Genomic DNA, 26493 nt, shown 5'->3' with positions numbered 1-26493 from the left:
AATCATGGGGGTGGTTTCCCCCATGCTGCTCTGGTGGTAGTGAATAAGTCTCATGAGATCTGATAGTTTTATCAGGGGTCTCTTCTTTTGCATCTTCCTCACTTTTCTCTTGCCACTGCCATGTAAGTGGTACTTTTCACCTCCCTCCATGATTCTGAGGCCTCCCCAGCCATGTGGAACTGTAAATCCAATTAAACCTCTTTTTCTTCCCAGTCTCAGGTATGTCTTTATCAGTAGCATGAAAAGGGACTAATACACTCATCTATAAAATGGGGGTAACAACCCTCCTCAGAGGACTATTGTGACAAAGAAATGAGAGAACATAAGGAAACAGTCCAGTTCACGCCTGGTATATAAGGGCCTGATAAATATATGTGGTGATGATGATGATAATGATTACTATTTTTCCTATTGTGGAACTCAGTGGATATGGAACCTCCAGAAGCCGGCACAAAATCCAGGGAAACTAGATGAGGTGGTTCTTCCCCCTCCAGGCCAGCCCAACCCAAGCCACACCCAGAAAGCCACTCAGGGCAGGGCACCAGCTGGCAGCAGCAGAGGCTGCACCAAACACATTCCCAAACACCGCACATGTGTCAGTCAAAGTCAGGCACAGTCTTTAACGCACCTAAAACACTCCAGGAATAGGACATTTCTCCCAGAGGGGATTTGGTAAAGGAAGGTGGGTTCGATGGCTCCTCTGAGACTCATCTGGCCCTGGTACTTGTATCAGACAGTTATCATTGCAAAACAAAAACTGCAGAAGTTCAGAGGCAAACACCAGTGAGCGTTCACTACCCACACCTCTGGGGTGGTTGGTAGGAGGCTCTGCTGATCTTGGCTGGGCCCTCCCAGATGTCTAGGAGTTGGCTGGATGTTGGCTAATCCAGGCTGGCCTCAGCAGGAACCGCCAGATGGCTCACCTGTGCTCCACATGTCTAACTAGGCTTGTTCTCACAACGGTGGCAGAAACTCAAGTGATTAAGTGGAAACACACAACACCCCTTGAGGCCTAGCTTGGGGACTGGCACATCATCACTTTCTTCTCATTCTCTTGGCTAAGGCAAGTCACAGAAGGTGGGGAATACCTGCCACCTTGTGGATTGGAGAAGCTTCAAGGTCACATTACAAAAGGCATGAATATAGGAGGTGAGAAGCAATTCACATTCAGGCTCTAATTGAGCCACTTGGTGGTGAAACGTTACTCTTTCCAGCCAAACCTCTCCCCTACTCCATTTTTTTAAAAAGCACCAAATGTGTATTATAACATCCTGAAATCATTATTTCAAACTTCTCCCTAGTTAAGAACCCCTTTTTTATGTCCAAATAGTAAGTACAAACCACATCTTTATAAAGACATGAACCTCCTGAACTTAGAGGTGATGCTCTTGAGAAGTTAACTTTTTATAAATTAGATATTATTTGTAGCCGGGCGCGGTGGCTCATGCTTGTAATCCCAGCACTTTGGGAGGCCGAGGCAGGCGGATCACGAGGTCAGGAGATCGAGACCACGGTAAAACCCCGTCTCTACTAAAAATACAAAAAATTAGCCAGGCATGGTGGCGGGCGCCTGTAGTCCCAGCTACTCGCAGAGGCTGAGGCAGGAGAATGGCGTGAACCCGGGAGGCGGAGCTTGCAGTGAGCCAAGATTGCGCCACTGCACTCCAGCCTGGGCGACAGAGCGAGACTCTGTCTCTACAAAAAAAAAAAAAAAAAGATATTATTTGCTTTAGGTAGGAAAGTTCTGCTATTCAGGTGAATCTTCAAAATTTTAAACAATTGCCGAAATAGACTCCATTAAATTTAGCTTAGATAAGTCGCCTTAAAAGAGGAATCCAGCAAGGATTCTGGAAATTAGAAGTAACGACCTGGGAGTCCACATCTCAACAGTCCAGCCCTGTTTCTCCATCTGTAAAACTGGAATCATAACAATAGTGAGGCTAATACTAATAATATTGTACGTTATCTCATTTGAGTTTCCCCACAGTCTCAGAAGCTGGAATAATTAGTATCCCTTCATAGTACAGATGAGGAAAATGAGACTCAGAAAGGGTGAGTGATTTACCCAAAGTCACACAGCTCATCTTCAAGGCAGAGTTCGGTTAGAACCTCCGTGTTCCCTTCTACACTGCTGATGGGAATGTAAACTAGTACAACCACTATGGAAAACAGTGTGGAGATTCCTTAAGGAACTAAAAGCAGAACCACCATTTGATCCAGCAATCCCACTACTGGGTGTCTACCTAGAGGAAAAGAAGTCATTATATGAAAAAGATATTTGCACACGCATGTTTATAGCAGCACAATTCACAATTGCAAAATTGTGGAACCAACCCAAATGCCCATCAATCAACAAGTGAATAAAGAAACCATGGCATATATACACAATGGAATGCTACTCAGCAATAAAAAGGAATGAATTAGTGGCATTCACAGCAACCTGGATGGGACTGGAGACTATCATTCTAAGTGAAGTAACTCAAGAATGGAAAACCAAACATCCTATGTTCTCACTCATAGGTGGGAGCTCAGCTATGAAGATGCAAAGGCATAAGAATGACACAATGGACTCTGGGGACTCGGGGAAAGGGTGGGAAGGGGGTGAGGGATAAAAGACTACAAATTGTGTTCAGCGTGTACTGCTAGGGTGATGGGTGCACCACAATCTCACAAATCACCACTAAAGAACTTCCTCATGGAACCAAATACCATCTTTTCCCCAAAAAAACCTATGGAAATAAATTTTTTTTTAATTAAAAAAATGAAACAAAAACCTCCGTGTTCCAACTCTCAGTCCTAGGATCTTTTTCCCTCCCCAGTTATGCAACCCAGCAAAAAGATAACTAGCGAAGGGGAGGGTGGCATTAACTCACATGGCTTCTGCGGGTTTCTCATGAGAAGAAACTGTTCTTTCCCTTGCTTTTCCATCGTGGTTTTTCTTTTTTTCTGATTTTACCATGAACCACTTCGTTCGGATATACCCAGTCTAGCTTCCTGGAACCGTGCGGAAAAGCTGCTCTCAAAGCCTTCTCCTCCCTTTTTTTCCCTTTTCTTTTTCCAGCTGCAGCTGCAGCCTGGGCCCTGAGTGCCTGCTCTCCAGCAGCCGGGAATGCCTGCATTTTTGGGAATCCAGCAGACCAAGGCCCCGTTTTTTCCTGTCACCAGTAGGCACTTTCCCCAGAAGTCCTGCCAAAGCTGCCCCCAAGGCCCTGACAGTGTCGCGCAGGCCCCGGAGAAACAACTGAACAAGATTAAGACCAATAAAACGGATTTCACTTCCAAAAGATGACCAAATGCTCCCGAGATGGCAGAAATTGGAAGCATCAAGACTTAGAAAATTGTATCTTAGAAAATACCCCATCATCACTGGAGTGCTGTTGAATTTCCTTTTACTATCATTTTGAAATTGGAAAAAGGCCCCAGGTCCCAGGCTGGAGGTCAGGAAGAGCAGAGCTGTGGCAAGCCTGGAACCTGGGGCTACCGGGCCAGCTGCTTTCAAGGCCACGTGTGCAGGGGAATGGCACAGAGCTGTCTGATTCTGGAATCGTCCGTCTGGAGACTGAGCTAGGCGTGCCTGTGGGTGGCACTGGCTTATCGCTCTCATGTTTTCTTTCAATAAATAGCACCCTTGTTCAGGTCCTCTGAGCTCCTGTTAAGGAAGCAGGAAAATGGTCAAGATCCCTGCCCTCTGGGGCTGGCATTTTACTGGGGGAAGCAGGTAATAAAGAATAGATATGGCTGGGCATGGTGGCTCATGCCTGTAATCCCGGCACTTTGGCAGGCCGAGGCAGACGGATCACCTGAGGTCGGGAGTTTGAGACCAGCCTGGCCAACATGGTGAAATCCCATCTCTACTAAAAATACAAAAAAAAAAAAAAATTAGCCAGGTGTGGTCGTGCACACCTGTAATCCCAGCTACTAAGCAGGCTGAGGCAGGAGAATCTCTTGAACCCGGGAAGTGGAGGTTGCAGTGAGCTGACATCGCGCCACTGCACTCCAGCCTGGGCAACAGAGCGAGACTCCGTCTCGAAAAATAAAAATAAAAAGAGGGAGGTGGCAGAAGGATCAGGTCAGAAGAGGAGAAGTGATGATGGAATCAGAGGTTGGAATGTGCGCCTCGAAGATGGAGGAAGGAGCCATGAGTTAAGGAATTCAGGAAGTTTCTACATGCTGGACAAGGTCAGGGAATAGAGCCTCTCATAGCATGCCAGAAGGAATGCAGCCCTGTGGACGACTTGATTTTAGCCCGGTGAGACGCATTTTGGACTTCTGGCCTCCAGAACTGTGAGATAATGAATGTGCATTGTTTTAAGCATTTAGTTTATGATCATCTGTTATAGCAGCAACAGGAAGGCGACCACAGGGATTTAGCCAAGCTGGGGGGAAAGTGTTCCAGGCACGGCCACAGCAGGTGCGAAGGCCCTGAGGCAGGAAGCATATTTGGAAGGCTCCAGGAACAGTGAGGAGGCTGGGGTGGCTGGGGCAGTGTGGATGAGAGGAAGAGATGAGAGAGGGAATGGGTTGGTGTGTGTGGTGACAGAGACCTTGGAAAAAGCTCTGGCTTTCGCTTGGAGAGAAACGGGAAGGCCCTGCAGTTCTCACCAGAGATGTCAGTAAGTCGAGTGGAAAGGACCTCCTTGGGACACATTCTTTCCCAGCTCCCACACTAAGCCGCATAACATCAGGGATGTCACCATGCTACAGCGTCAGCTCTGAGGGCAGGGGACTTTGTTTTGTTTACTACTGAAGACACGGAACCTAATCACATCTGCAAAGACCTTTTTTCCCAATAAAGTCACATTCACAGGTTCTGGGTGGACACATCTTTGGGAGGACCACCATTCAGCCTAGTCCACCCCTCCGGCTCCTGTTCACAGCCCGGGGTCTCAGGAAAGAGAGCTGCCTCCAAAATATGACGCCTGGACCCACAGGCATGTGTGATCAGTTACAAGCTCTTCTCTTTGGCTCCGGATTAGAGACTTCCTTTGCCCAAGCTCTTTCTCCTGTGTCCAGTCTCGCGTGTTGACTGCCCTCTGGAGCTGACGTATCTGGAAGTGAAGTGATGATAGAGCATCCAGATAAAATGAGGATGGCAGCTACTTGGGGGCTCAACACCCACAGCAGGGCCCCTGCCATTCCAGACCTCCCTGGGCAGAAGAAACCTCGCCTTTCACTTTCTGTCCCTCCTGATAACATGCCCGTCAACCTTCGCCCGTGAGCAGGTCTATCCTTGCCTTTTTCTCTCCCTTCTTCCTCCATCTTTCTGCCTCTTGCCTCGCTCTTTCGGTTTTCAGGAACTATCACTCACTAAACCATCAATACATCCCATTTTGCCTGGGGCAGCCCAGGTTTACGTGGGTTGTCCCAGTGTGATTAGAAACAGCAGCCTTTTCACTCGAGATGCCCCAGTTTGGACAATATGTTCTATGGTCCTTCTGCACAGGAATACCCTTTTTGAGCCAGAGTTCATCAAACTTGAATAACGTGCCGGACTCCATGGCAAGGCATTAAAATTCCTATGAAGACACCTCAAGCTGTTTATTTAAACTATGCATCAGAGAATGTGATTCACAGCCCAAAAACCTGAAACCAGGTATAAAGTCGCCATCCAGCCTTCCAGCTGTCAAGTCAAATGTTTTCAAGCCATCCCCAATTGCTCTCTGTCATTTGTATCACACATGCCATTTGTCAGCAGATCCTATTGGTTCTGCCTTCTGGACGCCTCTAGAATGCAATCCCTGCTGTCCACCCCCGGCAAGGCCACTGGCATCTCAGCCTGAACCATTGCAGGGCTTTAAACAGAAGAGTGACATGCTCCGGCTTGTATTTTAACATGTGACATGATCCTTTTAAAGCATTCACCCGTTCCTGTCACTCTTCTGCACAAATCTCTGCCAGGGCTCACATCTCATTCATTGCAAAAGCTTAAGTTCTCACAATGGTCCAGGAGGCCCTATGTGATCCCCCATCTCCTCCCAGTCGCTCGGCTGGCTGCCCTTCCTAATGGTGTCCTCGTTCCCTCCACTCCCACCTCCTGGCGGTGTTGCTGGTCCTCACGCACGCCACCCACACCCACCACTCCTTGTCTTGACCTTTCTAAGGCCATGCAGATGTCCCTCCCAGGGAGGCCCCTCCTGGCCCTCATCTGAGATGATGCACACAGCCCTCCCCAGTACCCCCTTACCCCCACTCCCTTGATCTCTTTCTCCAAAGCTCTGATCCCCACTTATCTTCCTAAGTGTTTTATTTGCTGACCTTATAGATCCCCCATCTGCTCCCACTAGAATCTCGGCTTCCAGGGGACAAGGATTTGGGTCTACTTTGTTCACTGCTGTGTCTTGAGCTACTAAAACATATCTGGCACATAGTAGGTGCTCAACAAATATCTACTGAATGAATGAATGAGTATGCTTAGATTTCTTAAACAATTTTCCATCTAAAACCAACCAAATAACACAAAACTACATTTTTTTTAATTTATAAAAACAATTACTTGTTTTTACCACTACATACCACTATGCAATGGCTAAAATCCGAAACACACCAAACATTGCAAGGACATGGAGCAGCAGGAACCCTTATTGTTACTGGTGGGAACGCAAAATGGTGCAGCCACTTTAGAAGACAGTTTGACGCATCTTCCAAAGATAATTATAATCTTACCATACAATCCAAAAATCATATTCCTAGGAATTTGTCAAACTGATCTGAAAGCTTATGTCTACACAGAAACCTGCATATAGGCTGGGCGCAGTGGCTCACGCCTATAATCCCAGCACTTTGGGAGGCTGAGGCGGGCAGGTCACCTGAGGTCAGGAGTTCAAGACCAGCCTGGCCGATATGGTGAAACCCTGTCTCTACTAAAATACAAAAATTAGCCGGGCGTGGTGGTGTGTGCCTGTAGTCCCAGCTACGTGGGGGGCTGAGGCAGGAGAATCACTTGAACCCGGGAGGCAGAGGTTGCAGTGAGCCGAGATTGCGCCACTGCACTGCAGCCTGAGCGATGGAGCGAGACTCTGCCTCACAAAATAAAAAATAAAACCCTACACACAAATGTTTATGGCACCTTTATTCATAAATGCTAAAACCTGGGAGTAACCAAGACATCCTTCAAGAGCTGAATGGATAAACTGTGATACGCTCATGCAATGGAATATTATTCAGTGATGAAAGAAATGAGCTATCAAGGCACGGGTGGACCTAGAAGAACCTGAAATGCATATTGCCAAGTGAAAGAAGCCAATGTGAAAAGCCTCCATATGATTCCAGCTACACGACATTCTGGAAAAGGCAAAACCATAGAGACAGAAAAAGATGAGTGGCTGCCAGGGGTTTCAGGTGATGGAGGGATGAGTGGGCGGAGCACAGAGGATTTTCAGAGCTGTGAAACTACTCTGTGTGATACTGTCATGGGGGCTCCGGGACTATGCATTTGTCAAAACCCATTGCATGCAGAAAGCAAACAGTGAGGGAACCCTAATGTAAGCTATGAACTTCGATGAGTAACACAGGAGTTCCCCCTTATCCGCAGTTCTGCTTTCCGTGGTTCATTACCCACCATCAACGGCGGCCTGAAAATATTAAATGGAAAATTCCAGAAATCAACAATTCGTAAGTTTTCAAGCGCGCACCATGCTGCACAGTGTCATGAAATCTCGTGCCATCCTGCCCAGGACATGAGCCTTTGCCGTGTCCAGCATATCCACACTGTAGACACTACCCACCTGTCAGTCACTTAGTTGCTGCCTCAGTTATCGGATGGAAAAAACATATGATATATGGGGCTTGCTGGCATCCACAGTTTCAGGCACCCACTGGGTGTCTTGGAACATGTCCCCTGAGGATAACAGGGGACCACTGTAATGTATAAATAGTGGCTCATTCATTGTAACAAATGTCCCATGCCAAATGCAAGATGTCAATAATGGGGAAACTGTTGGGGGAAGGTACAGGGGAATTTCTATACCATCTTCTCAATAATTTTTTTTTTTCCTGAGATGGAGTTTTGCTCTTGTTGCCCAGGCTGGAGTGCAATGGCGTGATCTCAGCTCACCGCAACCTCAGCCTCCCAAGTAGCTGGGATTACAGGCATGCGCCACCACACCCGGCTAATTTTGATTTTTAGTAGAGACAGGGTTTCTCCATGTTGGTCAGGCTGGTCTCAAACTCCCGACCTCAGGTGATCTGCCCGCCTTGGCCTCCCGAAGTTGTGGGATAACAGGCATGAGCCACCGCGGCTGGCAAAAATTTTTTTTAAATTTAAAAAACAGTGATATAATGTGGCAGTTGATGCCATTGTCCTGGAATGGAGTCACCTCTCACAGCTCAAATAAGGTGCTGGCCTCTGGACCCCACTGTGGGGAGCTAAGTCCACCAGAGGAGTAGGAAACTGCATTGGCACCATGTGCCAGGGCCATTCAGGCCTCACTGGGCAGGGATGGTCATTGGCACAGTAAGTCAACCTCTGTTCTTTGCTTAACATCCAGAGCAATTAAAGTATCATCATAAATGAAAAGGCAGTCATGGACACCAAAGTCACATGTCCTCAGTTACAAAGCGCTCAACCAAGTGATTGGGAATATTGTCATTGTGAGGTAGAGTGTCTCCAAAGACAGCTGCCATCAACGCCTCCCCCACAAGATGTGTGCAGCACCCCCCATCTGGGTGGGCCTGGGACTGGTTTTGACCAATAAAACTGGCAGAAGTGAGGCTGTGTGAATTCCAGGCCTGGCCTTTGAGAGGACTGGCAGCTTCCACATCCCTTCTCTTGGAGGCAGCCACCACGTGAGAAGTTTGAGCTACTCTGAGAACACAGTGCTACAACAAAGCCTAAGGTAGCAATAAGGAGAGAGAGATGACCGTCCTGGTCCCAACTTGCCATTCATCCCAGCTAAAGGGCCAGCTGCCATCTTGGACATTCTAGACACAGCATACACCACGGGGAACAGAAGAGCCATACAGCTGAGCCCACGATGGTGAGAAGTAGACATTGTTGGGTTTTAAGTCACAAGACAGAACTGAAACTCATTGAAATAGAGACGAAATTAAAACATTCTCAGAGAGAGCTTTCAGACTCTCTAACACACGGGTCCCCAACCCCTGGGCCACAGATGGGTATCAGTGCTATTAGGAACCAGGCCACACAGCAGGAGGTAAGCTGCAGGTGAGCAAACAAAGCTGAGCTCCACCTCCTGTCTGATCAGCAGCAGCGTGAGGTTCTCATAGGAGTGAGAACCCTATTGTGAACTGCGCAAGCAAAGGATCTAGGTTCTGTGCTCCTTATGAGAATCTAATGCCTGATGATCTGTCACTGTCTCTTGTCGCCCCCAGATGGGACCATCTAGTTGCAGGGATACAAGCTCAGGACTCCCACTGATTCTACATTATAATGAGTATGTAATAATAACAGAAATCAGTGCACAACACATGTAATGCACTTAAATCATGCCGAAACCATTCCTGCGCCCTGCAGCCCGGTCTGTGAAAAAATTGTCTTCCACAAAACCGGTCCCTGGTGCCAAAAAGGTTGGGGACCACTGCTCTAACAGTGGGAGGTGGGGGTTGTGGTGAGCCAAGATAGCGCCATCGCACACCAGCCTGGACAAAAGAGCAAAACTCCATCTCACAACAACAACAACAAAAATGGAACTTTGTGAAATGTTTTGAGACCCTGAGAAGTGACTTGCACAACGTCATGCAACAGAAATGAGAATCCCGCTCGGCAGCCTCCCAGTGCTTCCTTGCTCCATAATTCATGAAAGAGGCATCTGCAGAACATAACCCTTTCCCAGCTTTCAGGGAAGCTGCAGCTCCGAGAGGAGCCAGACACGTGGCCAGCCAGTCCCATGAGATGTGAATGCTGTAATGGAGGAGTGGGGGCAGGTCGTGGAAGCAGAGAAGTGTTGGCTCGGCATTTCGGGAGGAGAGGATGCTCCTGCTGAGTTTTGAAGGGTGTTGTTCCAGAGAAAAATGTGGAAGAATTCAACTTGGGAAGTGGCCATGTTGACAGGCATGGAAGGGGAAGGGACCCCCAGGAGAGAGGACTGTGTGACAAACACCAAGGCCAGGAGGAGTGTGGTACATTTGGGAAACCACAAGGAGGCCAATATGGTTGGCTTCAGGGTGGCTGTGCATTTATGGGAAGCCAGGAACCTTGAAGATTGTCCTTCCAGGAATGTGAAATCATGGAATGATGTAGAGTTAACAGCATCCATTTGGGGGTCTAGAAAGATCACTCCATATGAGTCGGAACTGAGGCAGGAAGACCTCTTAGGATGCCTCAGCTGTTGTTCTGGAGAAAAACATGGAAAAATTCAACTTGGGAAGTGGTCATGTTGACAGATAGGGGAGTCAGGGTGCTGGGGACACTTCAGAGAAGAGTTAGTTGGTGGCCTGTGACAGCTAGTGAAGGACTGGGTATAGGGTTTTTGGATTTGGGATCTGCATGTCTAGGGATGCTGTTTGCTAAGAAATGGGAACGTGAGAACATGTCTGAGGGTGAGATATGGAATTTACAATGTCTCCAGGCACCCAAGTGGAGATGCCTAGCCCACCCTGGAGAGGTGGGTCCAGGCTGGGAAGTGTAGCTGGAGCCATCATCACAGGAGGAAGCAGACGTGTGGGCTGCACACAGTTGCTCAAGGAGAATATGAAGAGGGGATAGAAATAGATTATGGTTGGGGAAATAGCATCATTTAAGAAGCAAGTGAAGGAAGAAGCCAAAGACAAGTCAAGGTGAGGTAGGAAACCAGCAGGACTTATTTTCTGGTCACAACCCTGTTGACCAAGACAGAATCTGGTTCAGACAGAATAAAGTAAAGAAACAGGCAGGAACAAGCAGATGGCTATGAAAGTGATCCCTGGCTGCCCTCATTGCTCATTAACCTAGGACACTCCCACCAGCCCCATAACAGTTTACAAATGCCATGGCAACGACCCAGAAGTTATCACTCCTTTCCATGACAATGACCCAGAAGTTACTGCTCCTTTCTAGAAAGTTCTACATAATCTACCCCTCAATTTGCATTAATCTGCCCCTTAATTTGCATGTTATTGAAAGTGGGTATAAGTGGGTATAAACACAGTTTCGAGGAGCCCACAGGCTGCTGATTCTGGGCACACTACCTATGAGTTAGCCCTGCTCCACAAGGAGAAATACCGTTGAATAAAATATTGCTGTCTAACACCACCAGATCGCCCTTCAAATTCTTTCCTGGGCAAAGCCAAGAATCCTCCCAGGCTAAGCCCCAGTTTTGGTGCTCACCTGTCCTGCAACAAATGGTCTTAAATTTTAATATCAAAATAAAACCATAAAAGTGTGGAGAGAAAAATACAGGGAAAAAATGTACATGATTTTGTGGTGGGGACTATTAGGTCTAATTTCTTGCCAGTCAATAACAATTGAATATTAGCAATTTCAACCTAATACATGTCTAAGTGTCACCAAAGGCAGAAAATATAATAAATGGTATTTGGGTTTTTAAAAAGTATACATATATATGTTTTTAAAAGCATATATAAGATTACAATGGGAAAATTTTTACAACATATATATATACCAAGGGTTCATAATTTAATATATAAAGAACTTCCAAAAATCAATTAAAGACAAACACTCCCTCAAACAAAGTGGGCAGGGAATGTGGACTGGTGTATTAGTTACCTATTGTTGCGTAACAAATTATCCCAAAACTCAGCAGCTTAAACAACAAACACGTATTATCTCACACTGTCTGAAGGTCAGGAATCCAGGAGCAGCTTAACTAGGGGGTCGTCTAATTCAGGGTGTCTCATGCAGTCAGGAGGTAAGCTAGGGTTGTGGCCATTAAAAGGCTTGCCTGGGCCTCCAAGGTCACACCCTCTGCTGTTAGTGAGAGCCTCAGCTCCTCCCTGGTTTTTGGCTGGAGGTCTCAGTCTCTCACCATGTGGACCTCCACACATGGCAGCTCACTTCCTCCAGGGCAAATGACAGAGAGAGACAGATATATAGAGAGAGACAGAGAGAGAGAGAGTTCACTGCCCACTGCCTAGTCTCCAAAGTCACACACAGGCACTTCCACTTAACTTCATTCATTAGAACCTGGCTGTTAAACCCAACACACACTCCTTTCTTTGAAGGGAAGAGTATCAAAGAATATGTGCAGGCATTTTCAAAACCCAAAGGGAAATTTTAAAACACAATGGGAACTTTACAAAAGATGAAATATACAATACAAATAAGCATGAAAAACAGCCCCCCTCTGCTTTCAGGGGAAATTAATTACTCCCAGGTCCACAGCACATGGAGTTTTCTCCAGCCTGCCTGTCTTCAGCAGGGCTGTTCCCTCTGCCCGACGCGCCCCTCCCCTCCCCATCTGGCCTCCTCTGGCAACGGCCTCCTTGTCTCCTGGGAAAAGACTCCCTCCAGCCATCATGCTTAGGCCGCACGAGCCTCCTCTTATTCCTGTTATCTCATTCATCATGTTGTATTGTAATCACCTCTCTCATTAGCCACCAAGCTCTCCGAACTCAGGGTCCATGACTTCATCATCATTTTACTTCTAGTGCCTGGCATATAGTAGACAAATAACTAGGTCTCACATGATAAATGGTCTGCAAGGTACTTTTAGGGAACACAGAACCCATGTTTCCCGGGTCTGAAAAGAGAAGTCACAAAGACTGGGCTTCACTTCCCAGCCCCCCTGGAATGCAATCCCTCCGAGTGAGGGACTTCTCCTCGCATAGACACAATCGCCTTGCAGACTCCCCGAACCTGGCTCCTCTAGCTCTCTACAGCATGGAGGCTCCACGGTGAGGCTTATTCATCCGGACACACAATTTACATCTGTTCCTAACAACAGGCATCAAGTTGGCAGCTCAGCCCTGCCACGGGCCACAGTGATAACACCTGTTGTGTTTCACCAAATAAACTCTGGAACCCAGGGACCCACCGAGCCGGGACACCCTACCTGAGCCGCAGACACCTCCCCGCAAGCAGACAGCTCGTCCAAGGACTTTTCCACATGGCAGCAAGCCCGTCAGCTTCTGCTCGTCCGCATGTGTCTTGCTCTCCAGCCGTAAGTGCTCTTCAAGGGCAAAAAAACCTCTGCAAACACAACATCACCTCGTGCAGCACCACGGTCCATGAAGACTCTCACCAAGTACGGCCTGGAAAGGAGAAAAGGTGATGAGGAGAAGGTGAGCTCAGGCAGCTGCTTTTAAGTGACTTCTGAGCACCTCGTAAGTATCGGTCAGCAGTGGCCATGGTGATGCTGAGTAACAAACGTATGGGTGGACACACAGCCACTGCTGAGACCAGGGGGTCCCAAAGCCAAGTGCTGGACCTGTGGCTTGTTGCTTCAACCTTGGGAGGCCCACGGAGTTCTGGATGTTTGGGGGGTGCACTCATAAGCAGGAAATCCAAGCCACTAGGCCGGCTCCCCTGTTCTGGCTGTTACCCCATTACAGCTTCTGGACTTCAGCAGAGAAGAGTGAATTCTTTCCTGTCCCCTTACACTCTCTGGCTCAGGAAGCAGTGGAAAGATGTAGGGGTCCCAGAGCCTCACTCGACTGGTCCAGTATTCCTGCGACTGCCGACCAGACATAAACTCACAAAGTTTTTTACAAGCTCGTCCCTTCCTGGTGAGAAGCTCCCCAGATATAACAACAGAAACAGACCTATCAGGTTCTGCCAGGAAGAAAGAGCCGTGCGTAAGTCAGACCTCGTGGCTCCTTCAAACACTCAGAGGCAACATGAATCTGGACTCTTGGATGAAAGATCTAGCTTGCCTTGCCAGTTCATTTGTAAACTGGACAGCCAGAAGGCACCTCCGAGCGTGGAGACCCACTGCTCCACTGAAGCTTTTAGGGCAGCAAGGCCTTCCTCAGTAGTCTTTATTTCTTTCAGCTGCAAATTCAGCAGCAGCATTTAATATGAAAAACAGAAGCCACAGGAAAAAGGGAGCTCCGGAAATAACATACGGTGCAAAACCCTTTAAGTTTCAGCTGCTCCCAGTTAGAGGACACTCAACTGCTCCAGGCAAGAGCCCGACAAGGGGCCAGTTGACCAGGGAATTAATGAGCAACAGGAACACGACTCCCTTGGGAACGTTCTCTGCAAACCAGGTACATAGACAGCTCCAGGGACCAGCTGCCCCTCTCCCCTACTTTGGCCTCTTTTTCTTCCTCTCCTCATTTCCTCCTGCCCACTCCCCTCCTCTTCACACTGTTTCTTCCTCCTGTCCCATTATTTCCTTCTCCTCCTTTGTCAGTTCTTTAGTCCTCTTAGGGGACATCCCTCAAGCATTGCGGATTGTGTGGCATTTAAGGCCAAATACATCCCTATCTAAGACAAAGAGAAGAATAATTAATTACAACAGGCTGGGCATGGTGGCTCATGCCTGTAATCCCAGCACTTTCGGAGGCCAAGGTGGGTGGATCACCTGAGGTCAGAAGTTCGAGACCAGCCTGGCCAACATGGTAAAACCCCATCTCTAGTAAAAATAAAAAAAATTAGCCAGGCATGGTGGTGGGCGCCTATAATCCCAGCTACTCAAGAGGCTGAGGCAAAAGAATTGCTTGAACCTGGGAGGCAGGGGTTGCAGTGAGCTGAGATCGTGCCATTGCACTGCAGCCTGGGCAACAAGAGCGAAACTCCATCTCAAAACAAAACAAACAAAAAAATTAGTTATAACAACAGCCACATTTGCTGAGTGTTTATTATGTGCTAGGCACTGTTCTAAGCACTTTGCAGTCACTAGGTCACTCCTCCAAAATGGTCTACAGATGCAAACTTCCCCTAATGCTATCCCCATTTAACACATGAGGCAGAGGAAGACAGCAGCCTCATTCAGATGAGAAGCTTTGAAGAAAAGAGACTGAGTGCTTCCTGTTCCACCGTTTCTGTAAGGGGCCCTCTCAAAACTCCCCACGGGATTGTTGTAAAGATTCTCATTTCCTTCAGAGGCTGGTGAAGGCTTGTGCTATCATGATGTGGACCTAAAAAGGAAGCAAAATCTTTCATTTTATAGGCACAGGCCAATGAGGCAGGCAGCAATGGGTTAATAAGCACAGGATTCTCCCTAGACTCAGCTGGCTGACCAGCTGTCCCACCTTTTTCTCGTAGCCGCATGAAATGGAGCATCAAGCATTCTAACAGTCAGGATCTGCTTGATTGCAAATAATAAACACAACAAAAGGTGCTTCAATGATAAAGACATTCATCCTCTCCCTTTACAAGGCATTCAGAGGTAGGGCAGCTCCAGGGGTGGTTAATTCTGCAGCTCAATTATGACATCGAGGACTCCAGTTCTTTCTGTCCTCACTGCCATCTTCATGTCTCTCCTCACGGTATTGAAATGGCTGCCACAGCTCCAGGCAAACATCCACACGCAACATCCTGAGGTGAGAAGGGGGCCATCTCTTCCTTGTATCTCTTTCTGGGAGCTAAGAACCATTTCCCAGAAGCCCCCAGCCGACTTCTCCTGACATCTCATTGGCTGCAACTGGGTCACATGTTCCTGCCTAAGCCAAAAACAGGCAAACAGAGTGGGACCATAAGTTTGCTTTGGAAACTAAAAATAACATCCTAAGCACCCCCAACCAATTGAAGAGACCCACTCTGGGCCAAGGGAAACCTGAAAAAATGAATTCTCAACCATGACGGGAAGGGAGGTTGGATACACCTCATTATTCCCTCTCCCTGTTGGAGTTTAGGCACAGCTGACCAGCATTAACATTAAAATAGAGATCATAGGCCGGGCGCAGTGGCTCATGCCTGTAATCCCAGCACTCTGAGAGTCCGACGCAGGTGGATCACAAAGTCAGGAGTTCGAGACCAGCCTGACCAACATGGCGAAACCCCGTCTATACTAAAAACATAAAATTAGCCGGGCATGGTGGCATGTGCCTGTAATCCCAGCTACTCACGAAGCTGAGGCAGGAGGATCACTTGAACCCAGGAGGTGGAGGTTACAGTGAGCCGAGATCGTGCCACTGCATTCCAGCCTAGGCAACAGAGCGAGGCTCTGTCAAAATAAAATAATAAAATAAAATAACATAAAATAAAATAAAATGATAAGATAAAATAAAAAAATAAAATAAAATAGATCATAAGGTTGACAAGACTTCATTGTGGCCATAAGATACCAAATTCTAACCTGACTCTAATATAACATCACGTGACAGATAGCAGACCCTGAGGGAAATCAAAATTGTTTACCCCAAAATCTATTTCTTGACATATTTTGAAATGACCCTTCAAAGTCATCTTTTTTTTTTTTTTTTTTTTTTTTTTGAGACAGACTCTTGCTCTGTTGCTCAGGCTGCAGTTGCTTTGGCGCGATCTCAGGTCACTGCAACCTCCACCTCCCAGGTTCAAGTGATCCTTCTGCTTCAGCCTCCCGAGTAGCTGGGACTACAGGTGCTCACCACCACACCCCGCAGATTTTTTTGTATTTTTTAGTAGAGATGGGGTTTCACCATGTTGGCCAGGATGGTCTCGAACTCCTGACCTCGTGATCTGCCCGCCTTGGCCTCCCAAAGTGCCGGGATTACAGGCGTGAGCCACCGCGCCCAGCCCCAAAGTTGTCTTTTGTGGGAGAAATTTGCATCTGAAGAGAATCTTCTCCCTTTTCTAGGTCTTACCCAGATCTAGAAGAGATTAAATGACAGTTTGACACCTTTAAGGTCTAAAAAGAGATATTTACCGTATTCTCCCTAAGGCTGCATCTGAAGGTTTCATCTACATAATAAGAACCTTGGCTTCTGCAACCCCTCTTAACTCAAGCATTTACCTCAAGTCTGCAGACAAAGCTTAACTCTTTCAACCAATTGCCAATCAGAAAATCTTTTAATACACCTGTGACCTGTAACCAGCCTCCCCTCCCACTTTGAGATTCCCACCTTTTGGGGGCAAATAAATATATACCTTCCATATATTGACTTATGTCTTTGCCTGTAACTTCTGTGCGCCTAAAATGTATAAGACGAAACTACAACCTGTCCACGTAGGGCACATTTTCTCAGGATCTCTTGAGACTGTTCCTCAGGCCATGGTCACTTATACTAGCTCAGAATAAACCTCTTTAAATATTTTACAGTTTGGCTTTTTTGTCAACAACTTCAACCAATCCGAATTTGAAACAAAGGGTCAAGAAAACCACCATCTCTCCAGGAAATGGTTCCATGCTCTTTTCTTCCCGGCATCTTTACACACCAGTTATCTTCATTGCCTCCATGCACGGCCATTAACTGGATTACTGGGGATTCCTAAACAAGGAATATAAAATTAAATTAAAAATATAACTAAAAATATAAAATTAGCCAGGCATGCGCCTGTAATTCCAGCTACTCAGGAAGCTGAGGCAGGAGGATCATTTGAACCCAGGAGGTAGAGGTTGAGGTGAGTGGAGATCGTGCCACTGCACTCCAGCCTGGGTAATAAGAGCAAAACTCTGTCAAGAAAGAAAGAAAGAAGAAAGAAAGAAAGAAAGAAAGAAAGAAAGAAAGAAAGAAAGAAAGAAAGAAAGAAAGAAAGAAAGAAAGAAAGGAGAAGGAAGGAAAGAAAGAAAGAGAGAGAAAGAAAGAAACAGCCTCTTACGTGATCTTTGCTGCCTGCCACCACCATCCATGCCTAGTAAAATATTCCAGTGCTAGGAAGATGCTTGGAATGTCACGGAGACGGGAATCGCTTTAAAGCAAGCAAATAATTGTTAGACTCCTGGCTTTGCCACTTACTTGGTAGAGTAAGAAAGACATGGGAGAAGGGAACATGACTGTTGGATGGAAAACCAACATCTTCTGCCTTTATCAGCTTCTTTCTTGACACAGTCTCACCTAAGAGTTGTCATCACACCAACAAAGAGTCCTCACACCAATGAACAGTCGTCACACCAACAAGTTCATACTCAGCTTCTTTGCTGGCTAGGGAAACTACCTGTTCTAAATGCAAAACATGTGAAATTCATCTTTTCCCAGCCCTTTGGTCTTTCGCCTTGACAGGCAAAGCTTTGCCTTGCCAGTCTGTATCTGATCAAGTGCCAATAATGATAAGGTTAAGACAAAAAAGGGCCCGAATTCCTGGCTCGATTCAATTCAGAGATAACCACGTACAGACGTTCTGGGTGTTTCTGTAACGGATTTTGAACTCAGCCTGTGTTTAGAAAAGACTGGTGTCACATATAAGCAGTACGGGGTCACACAAAGTTTAACCTGATTCAGAAGTGGGTCTGAAAGAGAGAGGGAGAGAGCCAGAAAGATGACAGAGAGAAAGATCCAGAGAGATGAGAGAGAACTCAAGCCGGTCTTTTGTCTTCTTCCCCTTGCAAAGATACGGCTACATTGCTCCAAAAAAGGACAGTTGAACTCTCAAGACACAGAACACCTCAAAGAATTCCCAAATATCTAACAACATCACCCTGTAATCAATCCTACATCCTAGACTGCAAAATCACATTTGCAAAATCTCCCGGCTAGCCCTGAATCAGTGTGCACAGAGCCTAACGCCAAACCTGCCATTGTTTTAAAAAAGCAGAGGCCAGGCGCTGTGGCTCATGCCTGTAATCCCAGCACTTTGGGAGGCCAAGGTGGGTGGATCACCTGAGGTCAGGAGTTCGAGACCAGCCTGACCAACATGGAGAAACCCCCGTCTCTACTAAAAATACAAAATTAGCTGGGCATAGTGGCACACACTTGTAATCCCAGCCATTCAGGAGGCTGAGGCACGAGAATCGCCTGAATGCGGGAGGCGGAGGTTGCAGTGAGCCGAGATCGCACCATTTTGCACTCCAGCCCCAGCAACAAGAGCGAAATTCTGTCTCAAAAAAAAAAAAAAAAAAAATCAGAATAAGAAAAGTCCCCTCTGTGATAGGCTGTCGCCCTGTGCCGAGCATCTGACTCAGTATCCTCTATTCCTCACCTCACTGGCCCCTCCCAGGAATCCTGGGAGGTGGGTGTTATCTTTAGTGTTTGGTTTGCAAATACCCATTAACAGCTTGGAGAAGTTGTTCAGTGACTCACCTGAGGCTACTACCTAGCAAGTAAGTGGCTGAGCCGGGAGTTTCACTTAAGCCTAACAATAATCATTTGCTTGCTTTTAAGCTATTCCCACCTCTGTGACATTCCAAGCATCTTCCTAGCACTGGAACACTCCATTAGGCATGGATGAAATACTTTATTAGGCACTGGAATTAGGCACTTTATTAGCACTGGAATACTTTATTAGGCATAGATGGTGGTGGCAGGCACAAAGATCATACATGAGGCTGGTTCACGGCATGGTCATCATTATTTAGGAATCCCCAGTAATCCAGTTAATGGCTGTGCTTGGAAGCGATGCAGAGAACTGGTGTGTAAAGACGCCAGGAAGAAAAGAGCATGGAAATGTTTCCTGGGGAGATAGTGGTCTTCTTGACCCTTTGTTTCAAAAATCACTCACTCCTCTAAAAGATGTGTACATAAAGGTTCATAGCAGCTTTATCCGTAAAAGCCAAAAGGTAGAAACAACTCAAATGCCCATCAATGGATAAATGGTTAGGCCTGGTGCAGTGGCTCACGCGTGCAATCCCAGTGCTTTGGGAGGCCAAGCAGGCCAGGATCACTTGAGGCCAGGAGTTTGAGACCAGCCTGGGCAACATCGTGAGACCTCATTTCCACGAAAACATTTTTTTAAAAGGATACGTGGGTAAACAAAATGTGATCAATGTGATCTCTGCAGAGTGGACTATGATTCAGCTATCAAAAGGAATGAAGCACTAATGTTACCATCTCGCCAATGCGCCACAATGTAGCAGTCTGTCTTTGTTTGAGGTATCACCTGGAGTTCTTTGTCTCATGAAAATTAAGGAACGTGGACACCAAGGGTGACGTTCCTGCTAAAGTTTAATAAGCAAAAGAAGAAAGCTCTCTGCTGCAGACAGCAGGCCTGAAAGAGGGTTGCCGTTTTTATAGTAGACTGCAAAGTCTACTTTTTTTTATACGAAACTGATGAGGGCTGGGTGTCTCCTTTGCATAGGCATGAATTTCTGGTAGCTCCACCCTGTCCTCCTAATGCACATACGGGCCCTTAGCTTGAGTTACTCCATATTGCTTCGCTCCCGTTACTGCACATGTGTCAGGGGATGGAATTTTCCACTGTGGGCATGTCTAGGCAAGTCACCTGTGTAATCTTATCTGTGCAGCTGTGGGCATCTTAGGCAAGCCACCCTGTGCAAGTTCCCTCATCTGTGCGTGCAGCTTGATTTTTCGGGCTGTTCTTTTGTTTGAAAGAATTCAACCGAGGACCCACCCTAACTGCCTGCCTGACTGGTTTCTTTTTCCCCTCTCACTGACAGAGGCTACAACATGAATGAACCTCAAAAATGATGCAGAGTAAAAGCAGCCAGACATAAAAGGCCACATAGTGCATGACTCCATTCATGCGAAATATCCAAAATAGGTAAATCCACAGAGACAGAAAGCAAATCGGTGGTTGCCATGGGCTGGGAAGATGGGGGATGGGGAGTGACCTCAATGGATATGGAGTTTCCCTTTGGGGTGATGAAAATGTTCTGGAACTAGGTACAGGTGGTGGTTACAACATTGTGACTATCCTAAATGTCACTGAATTGTCCACTTTGAAACGGTTAGTTTTATGTGATGTGAATTTCAGCTCAATTTGAAGAAAAAAAAAGGAGAAGAAAAGAGAAAGTCACTCTCCAGCTTTATAATATGAAAAGAAAATCTTGGGCCCCCAAAATCACTAAGCTAAAGGAAAAGTCAAGCTGGAAACTGCTCAGGGCAAACGTGCCTCCCATTCTATCCAAAGTCACCAGTCTGCTCACTGAGATAGATGCGTATCTGATTGCCTCCTTTGGAAAGGCTCATTAGCAACGCAAAAGAATGCAACCATTTGTCTGTCACCTACCTGTGACCTGGAAGCCCCCTCCCTGCTTCGCGTTGTCCCCACCTTTCTGGACAGAACCAATGTACTTCTTACATATATTGATTGGCGTCTCATGTCTCCCTAAAACGTATAAAGCCAAGCTGTGCCCCGACCACCTTGGGCACGTGTCATCAGGACCTCCTGAGGCTGGGTCACAGGTGCATCCTCAACCTTGGCAAAATAAACTTTCTAAGTTAACTGAGACCTCAGACTTTCTGGGTTTACAATAATTATCACATTCTCTGAAAGCAACACAGTCAGTTCCCTCCCAACAGGTGGGGTGAGAGGTGATACTCCAAGGAGCGTGGATGCTGCTGTTAGGAAGCGCTCAGGCACTGGGCTGTCTCCATCAAGTCTTGTTGCCGTATGTGGAGCGACCTAATCTAACCATTTATCATCATTTTAAGAAACCAGGGTATTACTGTTTGAGGGCCGAAGTTCTGCAGAACCGGCTCAGGAAGCAGCAAAACACCACCATCGACGGATATGACCATCAGAAAGGCCGGCTAACTCTCCCTCCTCCCCAGGAAACAGCTATGAAAATAGCATGTGAGCCCAAAATGCCATCATTAGGCTTGAAATAAGCTGCGGTCTCCAGCAGGAAGGAGAATAATTGAATTGGCAATGTGCTCTCTCTGACATCGGTTACCTTTTAGACAAAGCCTCACGTGTTCCTGATTTGAAATTTCATTTCGGGGGTGGGGAGACAGATCTGGTTTCTGTCTGCTTGGGATGGGGAGAGTGAGAGCAGGCAGTGAAGAAAGGGCCTGCGTGGAGAGCTCCTGGCCACAAACATCCAGAGGAAGGGGAAATTGCAGTGACCCTAACTTGTCACTTTCAAAAGCTGAGTGATCCTTCTGCATGTATGAAATGCTGGCATGTCAATGACAAAGCCACCCTGCAGTGTGGCTCCAGATTTCCTAAGGGGGAGTGGGGGTGGGGCGAGGCCTTCATCTAGTGGAAAGGGGAACCCCAGCTCCCCACATGAGACAAAGAACTTTTGGAAAATATTTGGATTCTTGGCTTCTGCAGGAGCCACCATCGATAACACACTTGGAGCACCCTGCGCATTGGCTGCCAGTTTGGTCACTGGGCTGTCATCTGCCCTCAGAGATGGTCCACAGATGATGTGACAAAAGACAGAGCCCAGGCCTCCTGACTTCCAAAAAGTTATTTTTCTTTTTTTCTTTTCTTTCTTTCTTTTCTTTCTTTTTTTTCAGACAGAGTCTTGCTCTGTTGCCCAGGCTGGGGTGCATTGGTGCAATCTTGGCTCACTGCAACCGCCACCTCCTGGGTTCAAGCGATTCTCATGTCTCAGCCTCTGTCTCCTAAGTAGCTGGGATTACAGGCATGAGCCACTGCACCCTACCCCAAAAGGTCCTTTTTCCATTTGCCCCATTAGCCAAGGAGATGTCACTGAATGATCTTGAAGTGCCTGGATCAAGCTGAGGTTTAATCTGGTTCTTCCCAAAGTCCTCCCCATGGTCCTCCATGGTCCCCCAGTATTCCCTGCACCCCACCATCTATAATGATTTTCTTTTCTCACCTGAAGTAAAATCATAATTATTACCCAATCCTTTTCTCCACCTATTTATTGACTTTCTGAAGGTTCCCCACTTGGTTCTATCAGCCTCTGTGGATTCGTCCTCCCCTTCTTGAAGCTACCTTCTATCTAGTGCCTCCTTGTACCAGGACCCCAAAACTTTAACTCACCCACAATGACACAGAGGTGTCACTGTCATTCCAGTTCAACACACGTATTGAGAATCACTGTTATCCACACAGTGAACTGAGTTTTCACCTCATTTTCACATGTATATGAGAACTTCGAAAGACTGGAATGAACCATGTTTTATCAACAGTATGGAATATTACACAGTTGCTAAAAAGAGTGCACTAGGGCAAGGTGTTCACCTGAAGGGACAGCTAATATTAAGTTCAGAAACAACAGGCGTTTGATCAAGGTTAGCATCGTCAGTGACATATCAATTGCATGTCCTACTGATATGATGTGATGGAAATGGCACTTTACCCCTGGTATCTTCCTCCCCAAAACATATACCCCTGGTCTAACCATGAGAAATATGTCAGAGAAACCCAAATCGACAGACATTCTACAAAATAATTGGCCAGTATTCTTCAAAAGTATCAAGGTCATAAAAAATGTAGACTGTCTGGGCACGGTGGCTCATGCCTGTAGTCCCAGCATTTTGGGAGGCCAAGGTGAGTGGATCACCTGAGGTCACGAGTTCAAAACCAGCCTGGTCAACATGGTGAAACCCTGCCTCTACCATTGCACTCCAGCCTGGGCAACGAGAGTGAAATCCGTCTTAAAAAAAAAAAAAATTCCGATATAGACTAAAGAACCATCTCAGATTGGAGGAGACTAACAGACATGACAACTGAATGTCCTGTGGTGTCCTGGCTGGTTCCCTAAAACAGCAGGGAAATATTAGAGAAAACTGGTGATGACTCAATGAAGCGTGGAGCTTCTTTAATAGTAATGTGCAGCCGGGCGCAGTGGCTCATGCCTGTAATCCCAGCACTTTGGGAGGCCGAGATGGGCGGATCACCTGAGGTCGGGAGTTTGAGACCAGCCTGACCAACACGGAGAAACCCCATCTCTACTAAAAATACAAAATTAGCCAGGCGTGGTGGCGCATGCCTGTAATCCCATCTACTCAGGAGGCTGAGGCAGGAGAATCGCTTGAACCTGGGAGGTGGAGTTTGCTGTGGGCCGAGATCGTGCCATTGCACTCCAGCCTGGGCAACAGGAGCGAAACTCTGTCTCAAAAAAAAAAAAAAATAGTAATGTGCTAGGGTTGATCTCCTGGTTTTGACAAATGTACAATAGAGGAAACAGGGTGAAGAGTAGATGAGAACTCTCTGTACTATTTTTGCAACTTTCTTGTAAAAATAAAACTATTCTACACAGTGTATTTTTAAAAAGAGCAGCAAGTTGTAATGTGAATAGTATACTCTTATTTATTTTAAAAAACCAAAGCCTATAATAGGTCCATATGTGTAAACATGGCATAGCAGGGCACACACTAAATTGTTACTATTTGTTACCTGGGGGTGGGAGTTAGGGGGATTATTAATATGCTTTTTATTTCTATGTTTTTGAACTGTTGCAATGAGCAACCTGTTTTCTATGCTATCTAGCCTGTTGTAAAGACTAAAATATGCAATTTTTAAAAATCTAATGAATTTTGGGCAAAAATACTTGCTTCCCTATCTCCAAAAGCAGCAGCAAGAAAACACGTATTGGAGCTCTAACAAAGAGAGTTAAATTACACCCTGCCATAACCCCCAAAAGAGTTTCTCTCTCCAGAAACATGGTGGTATTTTCACTGGCCCTATTAGACAGTTAAACTAGATAACAAGTATAAGACTAATTACTACCCTACAGTATGGCAGCTTGTGAACGATAGCCTTCAATTTATTCCACAAAGAATTTTATATATTAAGGGAAATGTGGGGAAAACTATCCACTTCGCACTACACACCAAACCTGAAGGTGTTGAATGTTTTTGACTCATTGAATGGAACAGTACTTGGGGAAAGAAGGTAGTGTAGGATGGAGGAGGGAAAGTAAAGAAGGAGAAACTATAAGAGGAGGTTGAGGGAGCTGACAATTAAGGAACTACATATGATTCCAAGAAGAGAGAATGAGCCAAATTGCAGAACACAGAGGAGGAAAAGGAGGTAAAGACTGCTTGGAGGAGAACCAACTGAAAAAGCATTATAGCCAATAAGAGGTTCAGTCAGTGGCCAGATATAAGATAAATATAAAAATACCAGTAACCTTCCTTTACAGCAGCCTCAACCAATTACAAAATGCCAGGGACAAAAAGATCCATCTTATTAACAACAAAAAATCAAAGAATAATGAGGTACAAAATTAACAAGAAATTCCCAAGACCTATGTGATGATTACAAAACCTCATTGGATACCATGAGCAGATCTGAATAAACAGGAAGATTTATCTAGTTCTTTAGGTAAGAAGGTTCAACCTTGTAAAGATGATGATTTCATGTTGACTTTAATCCAGATATTCAATGCAATACCAAGAAAACTCCTAGGAGGATTTTATTTATTTATTTACTTATTTATTTATTTTGAGACAGAGTTTCGCTCTTGTCACCCAGGTTGGAGTGCAATGGTGCAATCTCAGCTCACCACAACCTCTGCCTCCTGGGTCCGAGCGATTCTCCTGCCTCAGCCTCCCAAAGTAGCTGGGATTACAGGCACCTGCCACCACATCCAGCTAATTTTTTTGTATTTTTAGTTGAGACGGGGTTTCACCATGTTGGCCAGGCTGGTCTTCAACTCCTGACCTCAGGTGATCCACCCACCTCAGCCTCCCAAAGTGCTGGGATTACAGGTATGAGCCACCACGCCTGGCCAAGGATTTTAAATATAACTTGAGAAGCTCATTCCAAAATCCATCTAAGATGAAAGGCTATAAAATTGTGTAAAAAAACAATAGTAAGATGTTAAAACATACTACAAAGCTGTAACCATTAAAACAGTGTGATACTGGTACATGTAGGTGCTTTGGCGATTCCTTGCCATCTCCAGCATCTAACCCCCTCTCCCTACTCCCAAAGAATACCCTGAATATCCCAGCCAATGGATGAATGTGTAGTTGACCCAATCCCCAATGCTAGCAGGGATTTGATTGGCTTAAGGTAGTCAGTGTTTTCCATTCTTCCAACCATAGTGCTTGGATCAAACCAAGTCAAAGGACAACAAGACCCAATTTTGGAATTTGTTTAGGTAGACTCCCCCTTTTTCATGTTGGATATGATCAAGGAGGCATGTAGCCTTGGAAGCTCCTGGCTTCAGACCAAGATGGCACCAACATGAAGGAAGTGGAGCCAATAACACACAGAAAGAAAGCAAGTCCTTATTATATCACCTGAGCTGCTGGATCTTGCCTGGTCTGAGGCCCTGAACATCTCAGCTATGAGCTGCACATTCGTTTTATTGTTTTAATCAGTTTACATCGAATTTTTAGTTGTTTACAACTAAAAGTATCCACCCTGTGTCAATACAGATTGAACACATAGATAGATGGAACAGCAAAGAGTGTCTAGAAAAAGCTGTGTGTGGGAAGGGATACACATGTCCACACGTGCACCATATGTATGTATGTAAATGTAAATTTAGTATATGAGAAAGATGACATTTTTAAATCACAAGGGAAAAGATAGATTATTTAATAAACAGTATGAGGAAAATTAACTACCCATTTTGAAAATAAAATAAAATTAGATTATTGCCACAAACTGTTCACAAATGGAAATTTCAAATGCATTAAAATACCAACATTTTTTAAAAATCCCATACAAGTATTAAAAGAAAATAAATGAGATAGGTTTCAGGGGGGCATGGTGGTTGTGTTTTTTTTTTTAAAAATCTTGGGGTAAATAAGATTTCTAAAATAAGACAGGAAACCTAGAAGCCATAAAGGGAAAAACATAGAAATTAAAATGTAAAATGTTTACATGATAAAAGAGGCTGGGCGTGGTGCCTCAAAGTGCATGGTAATCCCAGCAATTTGGGAGGCCAAGGTGGGAGGATCACT

The 26493-nt window shown here is 45.9% G+C and overlaps 1 protein-coding gene across 2 annotated transcripts in view; it reads right to left on the bottom strand.

Moving 5' to 3' along the window:
• The window catches only part of LOC100602470 (refilin-A), a 346040-nt gene that overhangs the window by 152455 nt on the left and 167092 nt on the right, over nt 1–26493 (bottom strand). Inside the window, exon 3 of one of the 2 annotated variants that reach the window (XM_030821631.1) lies at nt 12948–13146. The gene's annotated coding sequence lies outside the window, so the exon portion shown is untranslated. Of the gene's footprint in view, nt 1–11727; nt 11978–12947; nt 13147–26493 lie in introns of those variants that run through there. The other variant, XM_030821632.1, reaches the window with a different exon arrangement.

The sequence above is a fragment of the Nomascus leucogenys genome, chromosome 10 (genome assembly GCF_006542625.1).
Source record: "Nomascus leucogenys isolate Asia chromosome 10, Asia_NLE_v1, whole genome shotgun sequence".
Classification (NCBI taxonomy): domain Eukaryota; kingdom Metazoa; phylum Chordata; class Mammalia; order Primates; family Hylobatidae; genus Nomascus; species Nomascus leucogenys.
This window is presented reverse-complemented; position numbering and strand designations above follow the sequence as displayed.